Source organism: Heloderma suspectum, chromosome 3, assembly GCF_057233095.1.
Source record: "Heloderma suspectum isolate Gila_16-S chromosome 3, 16-S_ref, whole genome shotgun sequence".
In the NCBI taxonomy this organism is placed as follows: domain Eukaryota; kingdom Metazoa; phylum Chordata; class Lepidosauria; order Squamata; family Helodermatidae; genus Heloderma; species Heloderma suspectum.
In genome coordinates, this window is record NC_139460.1 from 7218029 (window position 1) to 7235729 (window position 17701).

General features: G+C 46.9%; 1 protein-coding gene across 6 annotated transcripts in view; it reads left to right on the forward strand.

The window, feature by feature from the left end:
* The window catches only part of GDPD5 (glycerophosphodiester phosphodiesterase domain containing 5), a 217664-nt gene that overhangs the window by 12922 nt on the left and 187041 nt on the right, over nucleotides 1-17701 (forward strand). The window contains exon 1 of one of the 6 annotated variants that reach the window (XM_084842422.1): nucleotides 1278-1540. The exons of the other annotated variants lie outside the window; for them this stretch is intronic. The gene's annotated coding sequence lies outside the window, so the exon portion shown is untranslated. Of the gene's footprint in view, nucleotides 1-1277; nucleotides 1541-17701 lie in introns of those variants that run through there. 6 annotated transcript variants of the gene reach the window in all.

The following is a 17701-nucleotide window of genomic DNA, read 5'->3' on the forward strand; positions in this document are numbered from 1 at the left end:
CTCTAAGCCTATCTTGGCTCTTCTCTGGTGTTGGATGCAGGAGGAATTCACGTCTCCGACCAGATGGTAAATTGGGTTCCTTCCATGACTGAAATCTGGCCCCTTTCAGACTTGAAGCACTTCCTATTTTTAGGGGCAGGATGCTTATTTTATTTGCCATTGCTCCCACACATCCTGTCTGCTCATGTGTTTCTGGAGGGGGAGGAAAAAGAGAGAAGGACATGATGTGAAATCACAAGTACTGAACTGCCTGAGAAGCAAAAGGCCTGGTTATTCTAGTTTGCCATGTTGCCTGCAGTTTTAACAGGCTGCACTCTTTTATGTTCTATGGCTGTCATTCACTTGAAGCATGGGGGAGAAGATCTTAGAAAGAAAAGTTGTGAATTAAAACATATTATTTTCAGGGGGAAAATATCCTTGCCTTTCAGATTAAGCTCAAGGTGAGTCACAGTCAAAGTATGTGTATGCTGTGATTTTGTGGAAGCAAAGAAAAAGGGAAAGAAAAGCCACAGAATATGTAATTATTGGCTTCGGCTCCATGAGAATCTCCAGTTCTGGTGTGTATGTGTGTCCGTCCGTCTGTCCGTCCATGTGTTTGTCTGTGTGTTTGTGTATTTAAAGCAAGCTGCTAGCACAGGTTTCCCAACCTGGCACCCACCAGATCTGTTGGATTGCAAGTCCCATCACCCCAGCCAGCTGACTGGGGCTGATGAGACTTGTAGCCCAACACATCTGGAGGGCGCTGGGTTGGGGAAGGCTGTCTGAACAGCTTGTTCGCAGAATGGAAAACCATTGATGGTGCTACATTATCACAAAGACACAGTCTCTTCAACGGGGATTTCTTGGGGAAGGGTTTGTGTGCAGTCTTACTTATTGACTGGTTGGATTTCCATCCTTCCTTTCCTCCAAGGAGATCGAGGGGACATTGTAGATGATCTCAGGGGTGTGGAAAGAGAAACCATCCTTGCAACCACCCTGCGAGGTAGGTTCGACGGAGTGACAGTGAGTGATTAAGATCACCCAGGTCCCTAGTTCTAGCTCTCTCCAGTCCTGCTCTAACCACTGCACTACATTGTTTTGGAAAGCTGGTTTTCTATGCTAGGCATGTCCCGGTTCCTGTCCTTCAGGAGCACTTGATTTCTCATGCTGTTTAGGATCCAGCTGTCGCTGCTTGTGTAAAATCACAGGGCTGTCATTTGCAGACCCATCCCTGGTCAAAATGTACTTTGGATCTTCCGGGAGGAAGAAGCCCAGGATGTATGAAGTGACGTGGCACTAGAGATCAAATTAAGCAGGGGCAGTTCAGCCGTGGCTGTTGAGGAATGCCAAACAGAGATTGACCCCTCGTGTGCGTGCGTGCACGCAGATTACTGGTCCCAAGGGTAACAGCCCTGGCCTGTCCGCTGTGGCCCTTACGCTGCTGCATCATAAAGTGCATGGTTAATCCAGCCGTGTATCTGTACCATCACTGTTTAAACAAGAGATCTCTCTCCCTTTCGATGTGGCTTTCTCCCTTGTTCAAGCTTTGCCGCCCTGACAGGTTTGTACTGCTTTGCCCTAGGCTTGTCCAGCGAACTTTGGCATGTGGTTGATTTTGTTTGGAAGTAGCAATTCTGGGGAAGAACTGTCTGTGCGGCATAATCTTCAGAGCGATGAGCTGCCTCCTGGGTGTGCACGCGAGAGGAAGGCACTGATTGATGAGTAAGCTGATCTTGATTTTTAAATGGGAGCTCATGTTTTCTTGTGCTTGTCTGTCAGACAGCACACATATTTATGAAACTGATTTTTTCTGTGATAGTGGACATATGCTGTGATGGTTTGCCATTGCGTGCTTGGAGGTGGGATCTCAAGCTGCTGTCGTGTGCACACTTACTTTGGAGTAAGCCCCAGGGAGGTTGCTTCCAAGAAACGTCTATGCAGGATCAGGTTGTCCCAATGGCCTGTGGTCTTGTGAAGGCCAAGGTGATGCTATCATGGGTTTAACAGCTAAGGAAACCCTGACTCAGTTTTAGCATAACCCCATTAACAAGTGGTCTTGTGCTTCCAGGGTCTTGCCTAGTTCTGCAAACACAGTTCAGCCTTGATCGAAGTTCTCTTGGGTAACTGTTGCTGCTGTTGGGGAAGAGGGGGCAGGAATCCTGGACAGTGAGGAGGCAGCTCTGTCTCCTGGACTTGGCATGGGAAAGGTAGTGTGTTGGGGTGTACGAGAATTTTGTTTTTGCTTGAATGAGCATGCCCTGTTCGAAGCCCCGAATGCTCGAGCATGTGTCCCCCTGAACATTTTCACAAACCGTCCAACGTGTGGTGTGATCGTCTTGTTCCCAGTTCCCTTTCGATTTGCAGAAATTTCCTCAGTAGACTGAATCAGCCCTGCTTTATTCTATGGGGGAGATTGTGCAAATTAGGAAATTTGTGCATATTTCTGGAGATTTGTGCAACTCTCCCATTCGATCGCTGCTCGATTTGCACAGGTCTCCTATTCGGGGATCAGGCATGAGATGACCAGTGAGACAATGCTTACAGAGTCCTAGTGATCTCAGACATTGCTCGTTTGCCCATCCCTAGTGGTGGCAGGGAACAGAAGACAAGTTGGATTGTAGGCATATCTTTTTATTGTATCTTAGGGTGGGTGTTTTTTTTTTTTTTGCAGGGGGAGTTATGTGTAATAGTTTAGTTGACTGATCACTTAGATTGTTTTTTTTTAGTATTTCATAATATTAGAACATGAACATATATCATAAACTTAAACCAGATTTCAAAACCAAAAGAAAACATGGTTCTTAGACCAAATGATAGTTTATTAAACATCTGGAAGAATGGAAAAACTAAGTTACACCCCAGCCCTGCCTACTCTGACTGGCATATGAGGTTCTTGGGCTGAGAGGGACTCATGCCTTCATTTGTTTATTACATTTCTAAAGCGCTCTGGGCTTTAGTTCACAGCATGACAAAACATAATATAAAACCTTTAACATTCAAGAATTTAAAACACTTTAAAAACAAGTTTGTTTGTTGTTGTTCAGTCCTTCAGTCATGTCCGACTCTTCGTGACCCCATGGACCATAGCATGCCAGGCCTTCCTGTCCTGCGCTCTCTCCCGGAGCGTGCTCAAGTTCATATTCATTGCATCGGTGATGCTATCTAGCCATCTCATCCTCTGCCGTCCCCTTCTCCTTTTGCCTTCAATCTTTCCCAGCATCAGGGTCTTTTCCAGGGAGTTTTCTCTTCACATTAGGTGGCCAAAATATTTGAGCTTCAGCTTCAGTCTCTGTCCTTCCAATGAGCACTCAGGGTTGATTTCCTTTAGGATGGACTGATTTGACCTCCTTGCAGTCCAGGGGACTCGTAAGAGTCTTCTCCAGCACCACAGTTCGAAAGCATCACTTCTTCTGTGCTCAGCCTTCCTTATAGTCCAGCTCTCACATAAAAATTTAAACTTCCAGGACCTGATAAAAAAACCTAAAATACCCCATAATATGCTGTCAAATGCCTGGGACTAAAGGAAAGTCTTAACCTGGCACCCAAAAGTTGACAGTGTTGGAACCAGATGGACTGCATTGCGAATAGCTTTCCATGGTTGAGGGGGCTCCACTGAGAAGGCTGTCTCCCTTGTTGCCACCCTCCGAGCCTCCCTCGGAGGAGGGTCTCAGATGCTGATTGTAGTGTACAGGTGGGTTCATATCGGGAGAGATGCTCCATCAGGTATTGTGGTCCTAAGCTGTGTAAGGTTTTATAGGTCAAGACTAGCACCTTGAATTGGGCTTGGACATGTAGCCAGTGCGATTGTGCCAGAATTGGTGTTGCATGCTCAGACTTTCTAGTCCCTGCTATAGATCAGGCTGCTGCATTTTGCACAAGCTGCAGCTTCTGAACTGTCTTCAAGGGCAGCCCCATGTAATTACGCATTATAGTAATCTAACTTTGAGGTTACCAGAGCATAGACTGCTGAAGCCAGGATATCCCTGTCCAGATAGCAGTGTAGTGACAGTGATGACTTCAGGAGAACCCTCAAGCCTGCTCCTTCAGGAGGGAGTGCAGCCCCATCCAGAGAGGCTGAACAGCCTCCATCCTATTATTCCCATCATCTGCTAGGTGAAGCAGGAGATGTCAGGGATGGGATCTGGGACTGTCTGCATGCAATACCCATGCTGTATTACCAAGATGAAACAAGACCACTTGTGTAAAAGACAGACATACCATTTATTGAAGACACAGTTGTCTGAAGAATCTGTTTTGACTGGGCCTTGAGTGGATCGGGTCTCAAGATGTCTTCTCCCCCCTCACCGGAAATAGTTGAATGCTTCCTTGTAAAGTACTTGGATGATTTTGCCCCTCTTGGCTGCAGAGGTATCAGAATGGAATTCTTTTCCAGAGGCGCTGTTGGCTTCATGCTGTGGCTGCCAGCTGATGGTAGGGCACATACATGAGATGCCTTTTCAGGTCTCGAGTGGAGCTGGGCCAGGCTGTCACTTTTAAACTGAACTACAAACGGCAGGCCATTCCTCAACACTTTGTCATACCCTTCCATTTTGTGCATTTCATATTGTTAGGGCTTTTAAAAATCAGTTCTTTGTTTTGCTTGGTGTTTGGGGCGCAGGGCCTTAAGAGTTTATAGGGCAATAATGGCACCCTTTGTTCTGTTTGATGCCCTGAAGGGGAGAAGTCTGCATGTTCTTCCTTTCTGTAGTAGTAATGTTCCATTCCAAGTATGCAAACTGCAGTAACGTGTTGTTGGGGAAATGCAGCCTCAACTCCTCGTCCTCCCTCCTCGTCTGTTGTAATGGGATATGCTAGATGCATGTAACTCCATGGCTCTGAACACCAGTTGCTGGGGAACAGGAGTGCGCGGGTGCTGTTGCAACAGCAGCAATCCACCCATGTTCCCTCTGGTACTGGAGGTAGCACATAGCCTTCAGGGCTAGTAGCCATTGATAGCCTTCTCCTCCAGGAATTTGTCCAACCCCCTTTGAAAGCCATCCAAATTGGTGGCCATCACTACGTCTTGTGGTAGCGAATTCCATAGTTTAACTATGTGTTGTGTGAAGAAGTCCGTTCTTCTATTTGGCCTGAAGCTCCCACCGGTCAGCTTCGTGGGATAACCCCATTGGGTTCTAGTATTACGGGAGAAAGAGAGAAATTTCTCCCTATATACTTTCTCCACACCATGCATAATTTATATACCTCTATCATGTTTCCACTTACTCGCTTCTTTTCTAAGCTAAAGAGTCCCAAACGTTGTAACCTCTCCTCGCAGGGGAGTTGCTCCAGCCCCTTGATCATTTTAGTTGCCTTTTTCTGTACTTCTTCCAACCCTACAATACCCTTTTTTTAGGTGTGGCAGCCAGAACCATACACAGTATTCCAAATGTGGTCACACCATAGATTTGAATAAGGGGAATATGATCTTAGGACAGGAAGGCCTGGCGTGCTATGGTCCATGGGGTCACGAAGAGTCGGACACGACTGAACGACTGAACAACAACAACAAATATGATCTTGGCATTTTATTTTCAATTCTTTTTCTAATTACACCTAACATGGAATTTGCCTTTTTCACAGCCGTCGCTCACTGGGCTGACATCTTCACTGAGCTGTCAACCACAACCCTAAGATCTCTTCCTTGATCAATAGCCGCTAACTAAGATCTCATCAGCATATATGTGAAGCTGGGATTTTTTGCCAGTTTTGCCAGTACACACTTGCGTACATTGAACCACATTTGCCAGTTTGGTGCGCATTCTCCCAGTTTGGAGAGATTTACTTTTAGAGCAAGTGAGTAAGAATGACTCATCCTCAGGGGAGCCTGTCCCCTGTGTTTTCTGCGTGAGTCACTGTTCCAGTCACGACTCCCCACCCCACAAGGATAGGTAATCCTTTCGCATCTCTGCCTCAGAAGCAATCGGAACATTCAGTCACTCCCTATGAAGGGATGTCGAAAAAGTAGTTGCTCCTACCAGAGGCTGATTGGAAGGCCAGAACAGTGAATCATGCAGAGATGCAATGGGCCCCCCTCTGGTGGGTGCATTGTTCTGGACTTGCAGGAGATGGACATTTTTAATTTTTGGCATACATTTTGGGAATTGCAGCTTGGGAGGCTGTGTGCATCCTCGCACTTTTCAACCATCATGAGAATGTTCATGTTGATTTTTTTTAATGGTAAGCAGGAGATCTTCAGGGGGCTGAGCTGGAAGAGGCAACAGTTTGTAGAAGAGGATCTGGCCTGACTAGTTTAAATAGCCAGCGGGTTCATAGAGGCTGTTGCCTTTAAAGCTCGCCAGTAATTCATTAAATTACAATGCTGGGTTTGAAAGTATGCAGCTTTATTTATTTCACCTTCAACACCAAATATTGATTGCATGGATTTTGGCTTAATGAATAAATAACAAAAAGAAAAAGAAAACCTGCGTTAAGTTCCAATACCAAAAATGCTTGCCAGACCATGACACCTAATGGGTGGGGGAGAAAGGGTAAACACATCCCATCTTTTCGAGCAAATGCAGTTCTGTATAGCAAGGGATATTGAAAACTCCCCCACCTTAAGCAAATACTGTGGCATGGGGAAAAAATCTGGCTGCTACCTTGTCAGCGGAAAAACAGTTTGCAGTTGCTTCAGCTTCCCTCTATGTTTAAAATGTTCAAAGCTGTTTTAATTAAAAGAGGCTTGTGTGTGTCTCAAAAAAAATGATTAGCTTGCTACAGCAAACTGTTCACGGTCACAGGAAGGAAAATACAATGTGCTGTGGCTTGTTGATTGAATCTGTTGCACAGGCGGATTCAATCAGCACACTGCAATGTGACTAAGAGCTGGATTAGGTCATGCATTGGAAGTCTGGTATCTCCCCTTCTTTGACCCTATGGACTTGCTTCATCAGAGCTGGAATTTGGCCCGGTATTATGAATCCGTTTCTACTTTGCCCCAAGTGTGTGTGTTTGTGTTTCAGAATGTGATTAACTTATGCAGGTTGCTTGAATTCCAAAGAAGGGGAGAAGTTCCCTGTGTTTTTTCTGCATAACCCCTTCTCTCCCTTTCCTGTACAAATCGAGGTGGGTGTGTTCTGTGGTTGCCGGCTGAGAATTTCAGAGAAAAGCCACAGCTGATGGACTCTGTGTCCATGGAGGTTGGTGGCTCCGATGCCATTGGGCGGTGAACCCGCCCTGCCCTAAAGGAGCTCCTTCAGAGTTCTGGCTGAAATGCGAGGCAGATTCACTGCCCCACTGACATCAGAGCCACCACCCTCCACTGCTTTGGGTTGTTTTCAGGACTGGTGTCAAGGGTAGGCCTGGTTGGGCACCTGCCCAGGGCCCACACCCCAGCAGGGGCCCACGGACTAGCGCCCCCTGGAGTTGCTCCTCCTCTTCCCCGTTGCAACCTGCATGTTCCCCGGCCTCTCGCTCTGGCCCAGGCAACGGAGGCGGTGAGGAGGAGGAGCAGCAGCAGATGCCACGGCCTGCTTGCTCCCTGGCTCTCTGCCCGTTGAGCAAGCCGGTGGGAGCCAGGATGAGGAACAGGATGCCGAGCAAGAGCAGCGGGCAACAACGGCGCTGAGAAGGTGGGCTTGCAGGGGAGGGGGCCCAGGGAGGGGACCTTGCTCAGAGGCCCTCAGAAGCTTGGAGCTGCCCCTGGTTGTTCTATTTATGCAGTGCTGGTGTGCCTGCATCTTCACAGCATGCAAGAGGGCAGGTCTCTGCCCTGAGGTGTTTACAGTCCAAAATAGATTGCGTTAGCGCCGACTTCCCTTCCACCACTGGTTTTGAAACATCCCCCCCCCCCCCGACACACGTTTTGTTGTTGGAGTTTAGAGAAATAATACATCCCAACTTTTCATACCCTTCAGGTGGTCTTTGCAGTGTGGGGGTTTCCCTTGTCTTTAATAATAAAAAGGGATGTGTGTCTGGCCATCCAGCCATCGGTGCCGAGACCGTGAAGCTGAGATACCTGAAACTCAGCATGCGTACTAAGGGGACCCTTGGGCTGTGCGTGCCACAGTTACTTAGTTCTTAAAAGACTAATTAATTTTTATTAATTTAAATGCACCCATGAGGTTGAAACCTGCAGTAACATCTTCAGCCACTAGGGACAGACTTAGAATCAGGGAATTGTTCCCTAACTGGTGCGTAGTCTTGCAGTCCATGCGGCTTGCAGCCAGGGGAGACGAGCAGGCCGAGGTACAGAATTATACACCTTCGCCCCCCCTACTGTGGGGCAGGACCCCTCAGGGCCATGGAGTGGACAGACCCCTCCCTCAGGTGGCTACAGGGGTGCACCAGGCAGGGGCTGTGCCTAGGGGTGTCAGCAGCCTGGCATTGCTCAGATGCGGCGGGCACAATGTGTGTGAATCGGGGAGCTGTGAACGCTTGCTTGAAAGTTTTGCTGCAGCAGCCTAAGGGCCGTGCAAAGCCGGGTCCGTTTGCTAGTTTTCTAGCAAAGGAAGCTTGTATTCTGGAAGAGGGATTTTCTCCTGGCTGCTAGTGGCAGGGACTCCCCTCCTGCTGCCAAATCCAGGCCTGAGTAGGCAGTGGAAACCACACAGACCAGCCTCGCCCAACTTGGCCCCTTCCAGATGTGTTGGACTACAACTCCCATAATTCCCAGCCAGCATGGCCAATGGCTCATGGCCCTCCCTAGATCTCCCTGAGTGCACCTGGGCTGCGCTGCTTCAAATCGCAGGTGGAGGCTTGCATGATGGAATGCTCCCCCATATTATACCCTTCATATAGAAAAATAGCATATCAGGGACGAGGGCTCTACGGTAGCCTTCCTGATATGCTAGGTTTCTAACTGCAGGGACTTTTTGAAAAATGAAATCGCACCCAGTCATGTGAAGGCCCATATGTGCCGATGGAATGAGACGAGCTGAGACCCTAATTAGCAGCCTCAGTTTCTCTCCTGTGTCGCCTACTCATGCTCTATGTGCTTGTTTTTTCTCCTCCATTCCTCGGCCTTCCAAAAGCAGTGTGTGCTGACGCTTTCTGAAGGGCTTTCCAGTTAAATATTGTGCCATTTGTTTTTGCTTTCGGTTTTCGGAAGTCTGAACGAGACCAACCTTGCCAGATGTTCTTGGCATCTGGGACTGAACTGAGCAAACAACTTTTTAATGGGTTGGATGCTAGCAATCGGTTAGATATTTCTATGCAAACCAACTTCCCCTTCTCCCCTCCCCCAAATATGCAGTAGCAGGAACTAATCTACAGAGGTGTCTGCTTTCTACATGACAAACATTCTGCATAACAAATATTCTCAGTGAGTTGTGGGTTTTGAAGTCTGAAGACAAAAGGAGCACAGAGTGAGGGGGAGGGGGAGGGTCTATACAGATTTTGTAGGGATGTATGGATTTAGTAAAATCCATTCCATCTGCATTTCATGGATTGTCAGGTGCCCTTTGTTCCATTGGAAGAATCTATTTCCCCCCCCCTGATTTCCTGAATTTGTGCGAATTTGCTTTTGCGCAAATTTGCACTGGCAGAAATGTGCAGATCCTCCCCAAAACGTGTGAATCCCCCCTCCATTTGCATTTTCATGCTTTAGTCTGGGGGAAATGTGCATTTTTAGCCCGTGTTTTTTTTTTAATTTTATGTATATTTCTACAGCTGTTGCTGTTGTTCAGGTCATGTCGGACTCTTTGTGACCCCATGGACCATAGCACGCCAGGCCTTCCTGTCCTCCGCTCTCTCCCGGTCTGGAAAGTAAAAACAAAACAAAACCGTAATCCACAAGTCCATGGAATCGTGTGTCTCAGGAAAAGCTGGTCCACTGTGGAATCCATGGGATGGAGTCCTAAACATCTGAACTGATTTGATTCGTGGATTTCTCTAACGTCCCTAGTTGCAGTGTGTGCCAGCAGCCATTTTGAATATTCAAGTCACAGCAGGCAGTTGCCATGGCTTATGTCATCCGAACCTGGCGAGGGTGGGATGTTGGCATGGGTTGTGGGTGGTTTGTTAATCATGTCAACAGTCCACCCCCTCTGGGTTCGGATGACACGATAAGCCACGGCTCCTGCCTGCCATGGCTTGAATATTCAGAATGGCCACTGGCACGCGCCACAAACCACTGTGGTTTATTTAAGCCACGGTAGGCTGCTGTGATGGTGTGAACTGGCCTAGTATATGTGCTCGGAGTTCGGTCACCTGAGTTGATAAAGAGGAAGAGGTTTGGTCTAGGAAGAACAGCAAGGTATGTTGGTGGAGATTGCAAACAGCAATCATATGAGGATTTCTCATGGATGGGAGAAGTGGGAAATGCTGAGCAACAGTCAGATATTTCAGAGTCTTGATTGCAAACAGCCAACGTGCTTCATCACTCCATTATCATCCCATTATGGTGCCGAAGTGGAAGAGGACAGAGGAGGCTGGGAAAGGCTAGTGGTGGTTATCGTAAGAGGCGTTCAGATCTCTGTGTCCACCTCCTCCTCCCAAAATGAGGACAGCTGAAGTTTCTAATGTCTAGAAGCAAACATCAGAAAGGCCCTGCTTTATCGGATCAAAGATTCCCCTGGTGTCCAGGCAAATGTCTCCAAGATGTTTGCAAGCAAATTCGGTGCTCTCTCCCTCGCTTGCTTACCAGTGACTGGTATTTCATGGCATATGGCCTTTGAACCTGGCACATTCCAAACTCTTGGAACACCCAAGAACTATAAGAGAAATGGAACTGAAGGGGCCTCTTTGGGTTATATAGACCAGGATCATAGAATCATAGAATAGTAGGGTTGGAAGGAGCCTATCAGACCATCGAGTCCAACCCCATGGGGATTGAGGGTGGGGGTGGGGAGTGGCTGGGAGTGGGGACTACAACTCCTTCATCCCTGACCATTGCTCATGGTGGCTGGAGCTGATGGGATTTGGAGTCCAACAACATATAGGAACAAAGGAATCAGCCTTATACTGAGGCAGACTGCTGGCACATCTGTTCTTGTTGACACTGAAGGGCAGTGGCTCTCTGGGTTTCAGGCAGATTTTTTCCTAGCCCTACCTGGAGATGCCAAGAATCGAACCCGGGACTGTCTGCATGCAAAGCAGGCGCTCCACCACTGAGCAGCGGCCCCTCCCTGCTTCATCTACAGAGCCATAGGTTCCCCACCCCTGGTGTAGACCATGGGATGGCTTGCGGGTGGTCCGTAGGCCAGATTCATCTGGGGCTTCCCTCACTTGAGGCTTCATGCCCACATCCCACGCCTCTAGACCATGCTGAGGTGGCAGGTGAGGGAAGGGCCATAGCTTAGTGACAGAGCACCTGCTTGGGATGCAAATGGTCCATGCCTGATCCCTAGCATCTCCAGGTAGGAGGTATCCCAGTGGAGGCTGGTAGCTCCAATGTCAGTGGGGCGGTGAATCCGCTCTGGGTTTCAGTCAGAACCCGTCAGAACTCTAAAGGAGCTCTCCAAGGTGCTTCTGCACCTTGGAGAGCTCCTTTAGAGTTCTGACAGGTTCTGACTGAAACCCAGAGCGGATTCACCGCCCCACTGACATCGGAGCCACCAGCCTCCACTGACTGGTATGCATAGTGCTTGTGTCTCTGTAGAATTGCTTTCTGATGATAGACTTATGTGAATACCTGGCCTAAAAAGAAGCTACCAATATTTGTAAAGGGTTATTGATCGATTTGATCGTATTTAATTGTACCCTGCTCTTCTGCCAAGAAAATGGCACTCAAGGTGGCTTTCGATAATAGATTAGTAAGAACTTGATTAAAACAGTAATACAACAAATGTGTTAAAGGCACAATTAAAAACACACCAATAACAGAATAAAAACAGCACCCAACTCAGCAGACCTGCTTACACACCAAAGGCCTGCATGAATAAAAGTGTATTTGCCTTAAAAAGAAGAAAAAGAAGCATATTTACCTTAAAAAAAAGTTTGGCCTTTCTTTGTATGAACTCTCCCTGTTCCCACCTCCTCAACCATGCCAGTGTGACCGGCCAAGGTATGTTCGTTGGCTACAGACTCCCCAAATGACTGGAACTGGAGCAATTACTACTGATGTTGCTGCTGGGATGGCCTTGAAATGTAGATGTTTTCCAGTAATTCATAGGTTTCCTGGCTTTTGCTTTTTTGGCAGCTGGAGAACCTGAACTGCAGATGATGAATTTATCCCATGGTTTAGTAAAGAGCGATTGATGTTGAGTTCTGCTCCTTCGGATGAGTAAAATAACACGACGAAAATTGAGCTCGCATAGTGTTCCTAGAATTGGCCCAGCTTTGCAGCTCTGGGTTAAGTGAAGATGAGGGATTGTCATGGGTTCTGTTTGCCAAACCAAACAGGCTGGGACATCCAAAGCATGCCTTGGTTCTTGCGGGAGGCTCTGCTCTTTGACTCACCACTGTCAGAGGTGCAGTTGATGGGCGTGTGGAGTAGGGTTTTCTCAACTGTGGTTTCCAGGCGATGAAAGAGTTTATTGTGAGAGATCCGTTGGCCTCTTCTCTCTCTGCCTTTAGACTCCCAACAAAAAAAATACCTTTGCTTAGGCATCAGGGCTGGCCCAAGATATTTTGCTGCCTGAGGCAAGAGACAGGATGGTGCCCCCTCCTGCTCCAGGTACAAAAAATGCCTGGATGAGTAGCTGACTCTTTCTTCGACACCGGCAGTGGGACAGCATCTCCGCACCCCTGAAGGCAGCAGGCTAACTTACGGGGTGCAAAGCAGGCCGTACTGCCCACATTTTTCTTCTTCAACAACTTGCTACCACCTCCCAGCATCTGCCTGCTGAGGCAACCACTTCACCTAAACTTATGGTAGGGTCAGCCCTGTTGGGCATGGCTTTCATTAATTGGCTTATAATATGTTGATCGTGTGTGTGTGTGTATGTATATATATTAATATTTTTGCTGCTTTTATGATTTATTGTTCTTATGGGTATTTTGAGATGTCTTTGGGGTTCCATTATGGAAACAAAAATGGAGTATCAGTCCCTCTAAAAGTGAACTTTGGTGGTGAGTGCCATCAGAAATGGAGCCAAAATGATGCCACTGAGAAAAAAGAGGAAGGTAGCAGCATGCTTGTGGGGTGAGATACGGGGGAATCGTTAAAATCCCACAACCCTAAGGGGCAAAACCCCCAGCCCACTGTGGACTGAGCATGCTCAGTAGCCACAGACCGTTGACTGTCAACTGGAGAAGAAAACTGGAAAACTGGGGAGAGGGGGAATGGAATGTGCTGGCACTCTTACGTTTATGCATGTGTGTATTTGTTAGGTAAATTTATTTCCCACCTTTCCTTGACAGTTCAAGGAAGCTAACAGATACAAAATGCAAGAACACAATCATGTTACCTCGAGGTGAGAATAGATTGCAGCAGATTCCACTTGGAAAGTATTTATTTATTAGACTATTTACATCTTTAGGAGAACTCATTCCACCTGATTCCCTTTCTAAATTAATTGCAAGTGGGCATTCAGATTTCAAAAAGATGTACATGAAAATGATGCAGTAACTTACTTTAGCTATTATTCACAGTAATATCTGGATGTTAACTTTTGTTGGTTGTGTTTATACTCGACTTAAGTAATTTAAGGGAGTATGCTACTAAACACAACTTCCATTGGCTAGATGGATAAGAAATAATGGAAGTTACAGTCCAGCAACATCTTGAGCACCACATCGTCCCCATCCCTGCTCTACTGCGAGAGAATTCCATAACTGTGGTGCCACTACCCCAAAGGCCATGCCCCGATCTCAGGATGGGCCAGAGAACAGGGACTCTCATCCTGATCTTGAGGCTTGGGCATAGATCGGTTGCAGCAGTCCTGCCCAACCTGGTACCCTCCAGATGTTTTGGACTACAGCTCCCAACAACCTCAGCCAACGTGCATGGCCAGTGGTCAGGGATGATAGGAGCTGGACAACCAACTCGGAAACAGATAATATCTGTCTATACAACTTGGATCTTCCCTGCAAAAAAGCTCTCTCTAGGGGCTGCCCAGATGGCGGTGTTACTGTTCTGTTAAACCACAAATGGAGGCTTGATACCAAACAGATTAAAGTGGAAGTTGCTCCATCCCTATTAATGGTAAGATTGCGGTCAGGAAATAGCTTCTCCGTAATCATAATTAACATCTGTATCCCCCCCACCCCCATTGCATGAGAGCCTCCCCCAGTTCATTATGGACTGAATTGGAGCCAGCCCCTGATTACTCAGAAAATGAATTCCCACCTTCTATTATTATAGTAGTGGGAGATTTCAACTCCAGAATCAGTGGAAACAAAAATAAGTTAGCAGGTTATCTAAATATTGAGGAAAAGGAATTATTAACTGTCTTCTCACAGATAAGACGGTAAACCTAGCGGGTTATAAATTTTTGGAGTTCCCGTTCACAAGGAATTATTTAATATTAAATGGGATAGGAGCTGTACTCCAGAACAACTGGAGAGTTTCAGGTTGGGGAAGGCTGGGTTGCAGAGCCCCGCTCAAAGCAAGAACATAGTTATTGTACAAATCAGTTCAATGCATTTGGCTTGCACGTGCCTCTGTTAAGATGGGGTTTTTTTCTAGCAAAAATTAAGCCCAAGTGCTTGGATCTTGCTTTATTTTTCTTTATGCCTTCAAGTTGACTCTCCCTCAGAAGATGACTTGGTAGCACACACCAGCAAGGAAGATATTTGTACAATGTGGAAGTTTTCTTGTTGCGCTGTTCCCAGATGCAACTTTAATTACGGGGCGGCTGGGCTGCTCTCTCTTGCGCAGAGGGTACAAGCTGACATAATTACAGCTTGAGTCATTTCTCTTTTCTCTCTCCTCCACCTCTTTTTTTGCATGTGGTAGAAGGATTTACAACAAAAGCTGTAGACTTGTATGCTCTCAAAGGAGTTCTAGAGCACGATTTCACGCATATGTGCGTTTCTGCTCCATTGTTAGACATGGATTTTCAAGACATATTTCTGTTCACTTAGCTACATTCATGTGGGGTAGGAATGCTGGAGAAACCCGCTGAGGACTCCAGTGAGGCCAGGTTCCCAAGAATCCGCCCCACGGAGTCCACAGCAGACTGCTTCCACTCACCTCCAGGTCCTTCAGTTTTCCCACAGGGTGGCTCTCTGGCATTATAAAAGGCACGATAGGCTAATGGCAGCTTCTGTTAGCCTATTGTGGGAAAATTATGGCTGTAAGCGGCATATTTTATGCCATTTGCGGCTGTAAAGTATCCACTTGTATGTAAATTGCGATCCTTTACGTAAGTGCTTTATGGCTGCAAATGGTGTAAAATATGCCAATTATGGCCATATTTTCCCATGATAGACTAATGGCAGCCGCCATTAGCCTATTGCATCTTTTGTCATGCTGGAGAGCTGCCGAAATCTGGTGGATGTGCCCGGGAAATCCTGGGGTCCCAAGCGACCCAGATTTCCATGTGGTGGACCCCCTTGGAAAGACGTCGGGGCGTTCATCCATCCCTGCATGTGGGTTCATAGAATCATAGAACAGTAGAGTTGGAAGGGGCCTACAAGACCATTGAGTCCAACCCCCGGCCCAGTGCAGGAATCCAAGTCAGAGCATCCCTGACAGATGGCTGTCCAGCTTCATCTTGAATGCCTCCAGTGTGGGAGAGCCCACCGCCTCCCTAGGTAATTGGTTCCATTGTCATATTGCTCTAACAGTCAGGATGTTTTTCCTGATGTTCAGCCAGAATCTGGCTTCCTGTCACTTGAGCCCATTATTCCGTGTCCTGCATTCTGGGATGATCGAGAAGCGATCCTGGCCTTCCTCTCTGTGACAGCCTTTCAAGTACTTGAAGAGCGCTATCATATCTCCCCTCAGTCTTCTCTTCTCAAGGCTAAACATGCCCAGTTCTTTCAGTCTCTCCTAGTAGGGCCTTGTTTCCAGTCCCCTGATCATTGTTGTTGCCCTCCTCTGAACCCTCTCTAGTTTGTCTGCATCCTTCTTAAAGTGCGGTGCCCAGAACTGGACACAGTACTCCAGATGAGGCCTAACCAATGCTGAGTAGAGGGGAACTAGTACTTCCCGGGATTTGGAAGCTATGCTTCTATTAATGCAGCTCAAAATAGCATTGGCCTTTTTTGCAGCCACATCACATTGTTGGCTCATCTTCAGCTTGTGATCGACAACAATTCCAAGATCCTTCTAGCTTGTAGTGTTGTTGAGCCACGTATCCCCCATCTTGTAACTGTGCAGAACTGTGGCACCCCGCTCATTACCTCTCCCCAGTTTGGGAAGATCCCATTGATTAGCACTCTTTCAGTCCCATTCTGTAGCCAACTGTGGATTCACCTGATCATTGTTTCATCTAGCCCACTTTGAGCTAGTTTGCTCATCAGGATGTCATGGGGCACTTTTTCGAAAGCTTTGCTGAAGTCGAGCTATATTATGTCCACAGCATTCTCACAGTCCACAAGGGAGGTTACTTGATCCCAAAATGAGATCAGATTCGTCTGGCAGGATTTGTTCTTTACAAATCCATGTTGGCTTCGAGTCATCACGGCATTGTTTTCAAGGTGCTTCCACATGGATTGCTTTATCATCTGCTCCAGATTTTTCCCAGGGATTGATGTCAGACTGACTGGTCTGTAGTTCCCAGGTTCCTCCTTTTTACCCTTTTTGAAGAGAGGGACAACATTAGCCCTCCTCCAGTCATCTGGCACTTTCCCCGTCCTCCATGATTTCTCAAAGAGAATAGACAGCGGTTCTGAGAGTTCTTCTGCCAGTTCCTTTATTACTCTAGGCTGCAGTTCATCTGGCCCTGGAGATTTGAACTCATTCAAAGTCATTAGGTGTTCCTTGACCATATGCCTATCGATCTCAAGCTGCAATCCTGCCCCTTCAGCCTGTACTTCGCCTTTGCCAGGGGGGTCATAGACCCTCTTGGGAGAAGACTGAGACAAAGTAGGAATTGAGCACTTCTGTCTTTTCTTTATCATCTGTTATCGTTTTGCCATCATTATTTAATAGTTGAACCACCATTTCTTTCCTCTGTCTTTTACTATACATGTAGCTGAAGAAACCTTTTTTTGTTGCTTTTAGCATCCCTCGCTAACCTCAGCTCATTCTCAGCTTTAGCCTTCCTGACGCCATCCCTGCAATTCTGTGCTACCTGCCTGTGCTCGTCCTTTGTTGCTTGGCCTTCCTTCCACTTCCTATATGTGTGCTTTTTTGTTTTCAGGCCATCTCTAAGCTTTTTGTGAAGCCACATTGGCTTCTTCTGTTGTCTTCCGCCTTTTTTTCCTGTTGGAATTGTTTGTAATTGTGCCTTGAGAATTTCCTTTTTTAAAAACTCCCACCTATCTTGGACTTCTTTTCTCGTTAGAGTCACTCGCCATGGGACCTTACTGATCATTGTTCTGAGTTTATTCAAATTGGCTTTCCTAAAATCCAGGGTACGCGTTTGACTACGCTCGGCTTTTGCTTCCCTTAGGACCAAGAACTCAAGTACAACATGGTCGCTTTCCCCCAGAGTTCCTGTAACTGCTACTTTATCCACTAAGTCATCTCTGTTGGTTAGGATCGAGTCAAGGATAGCCGATCCTCTAGTTCCTTCCTCTACTTTCTGTAGGAGGAATTTATCCACCACACAAGTCAGGAATTTCCTGGAGGGGCCATGTTTTGCAGAATTTGTCTCTCAACAAATATCGGGGAAATTGAAGTCCTCCATTACTACTACATCATGCTTCCTTGAAACATTGGCTGTTTGCTTTTCAAAAGTTTCATCTTCGTCTTCTCCTTGATTGGGTGGCCAGTAGTAGACTCCAGCCA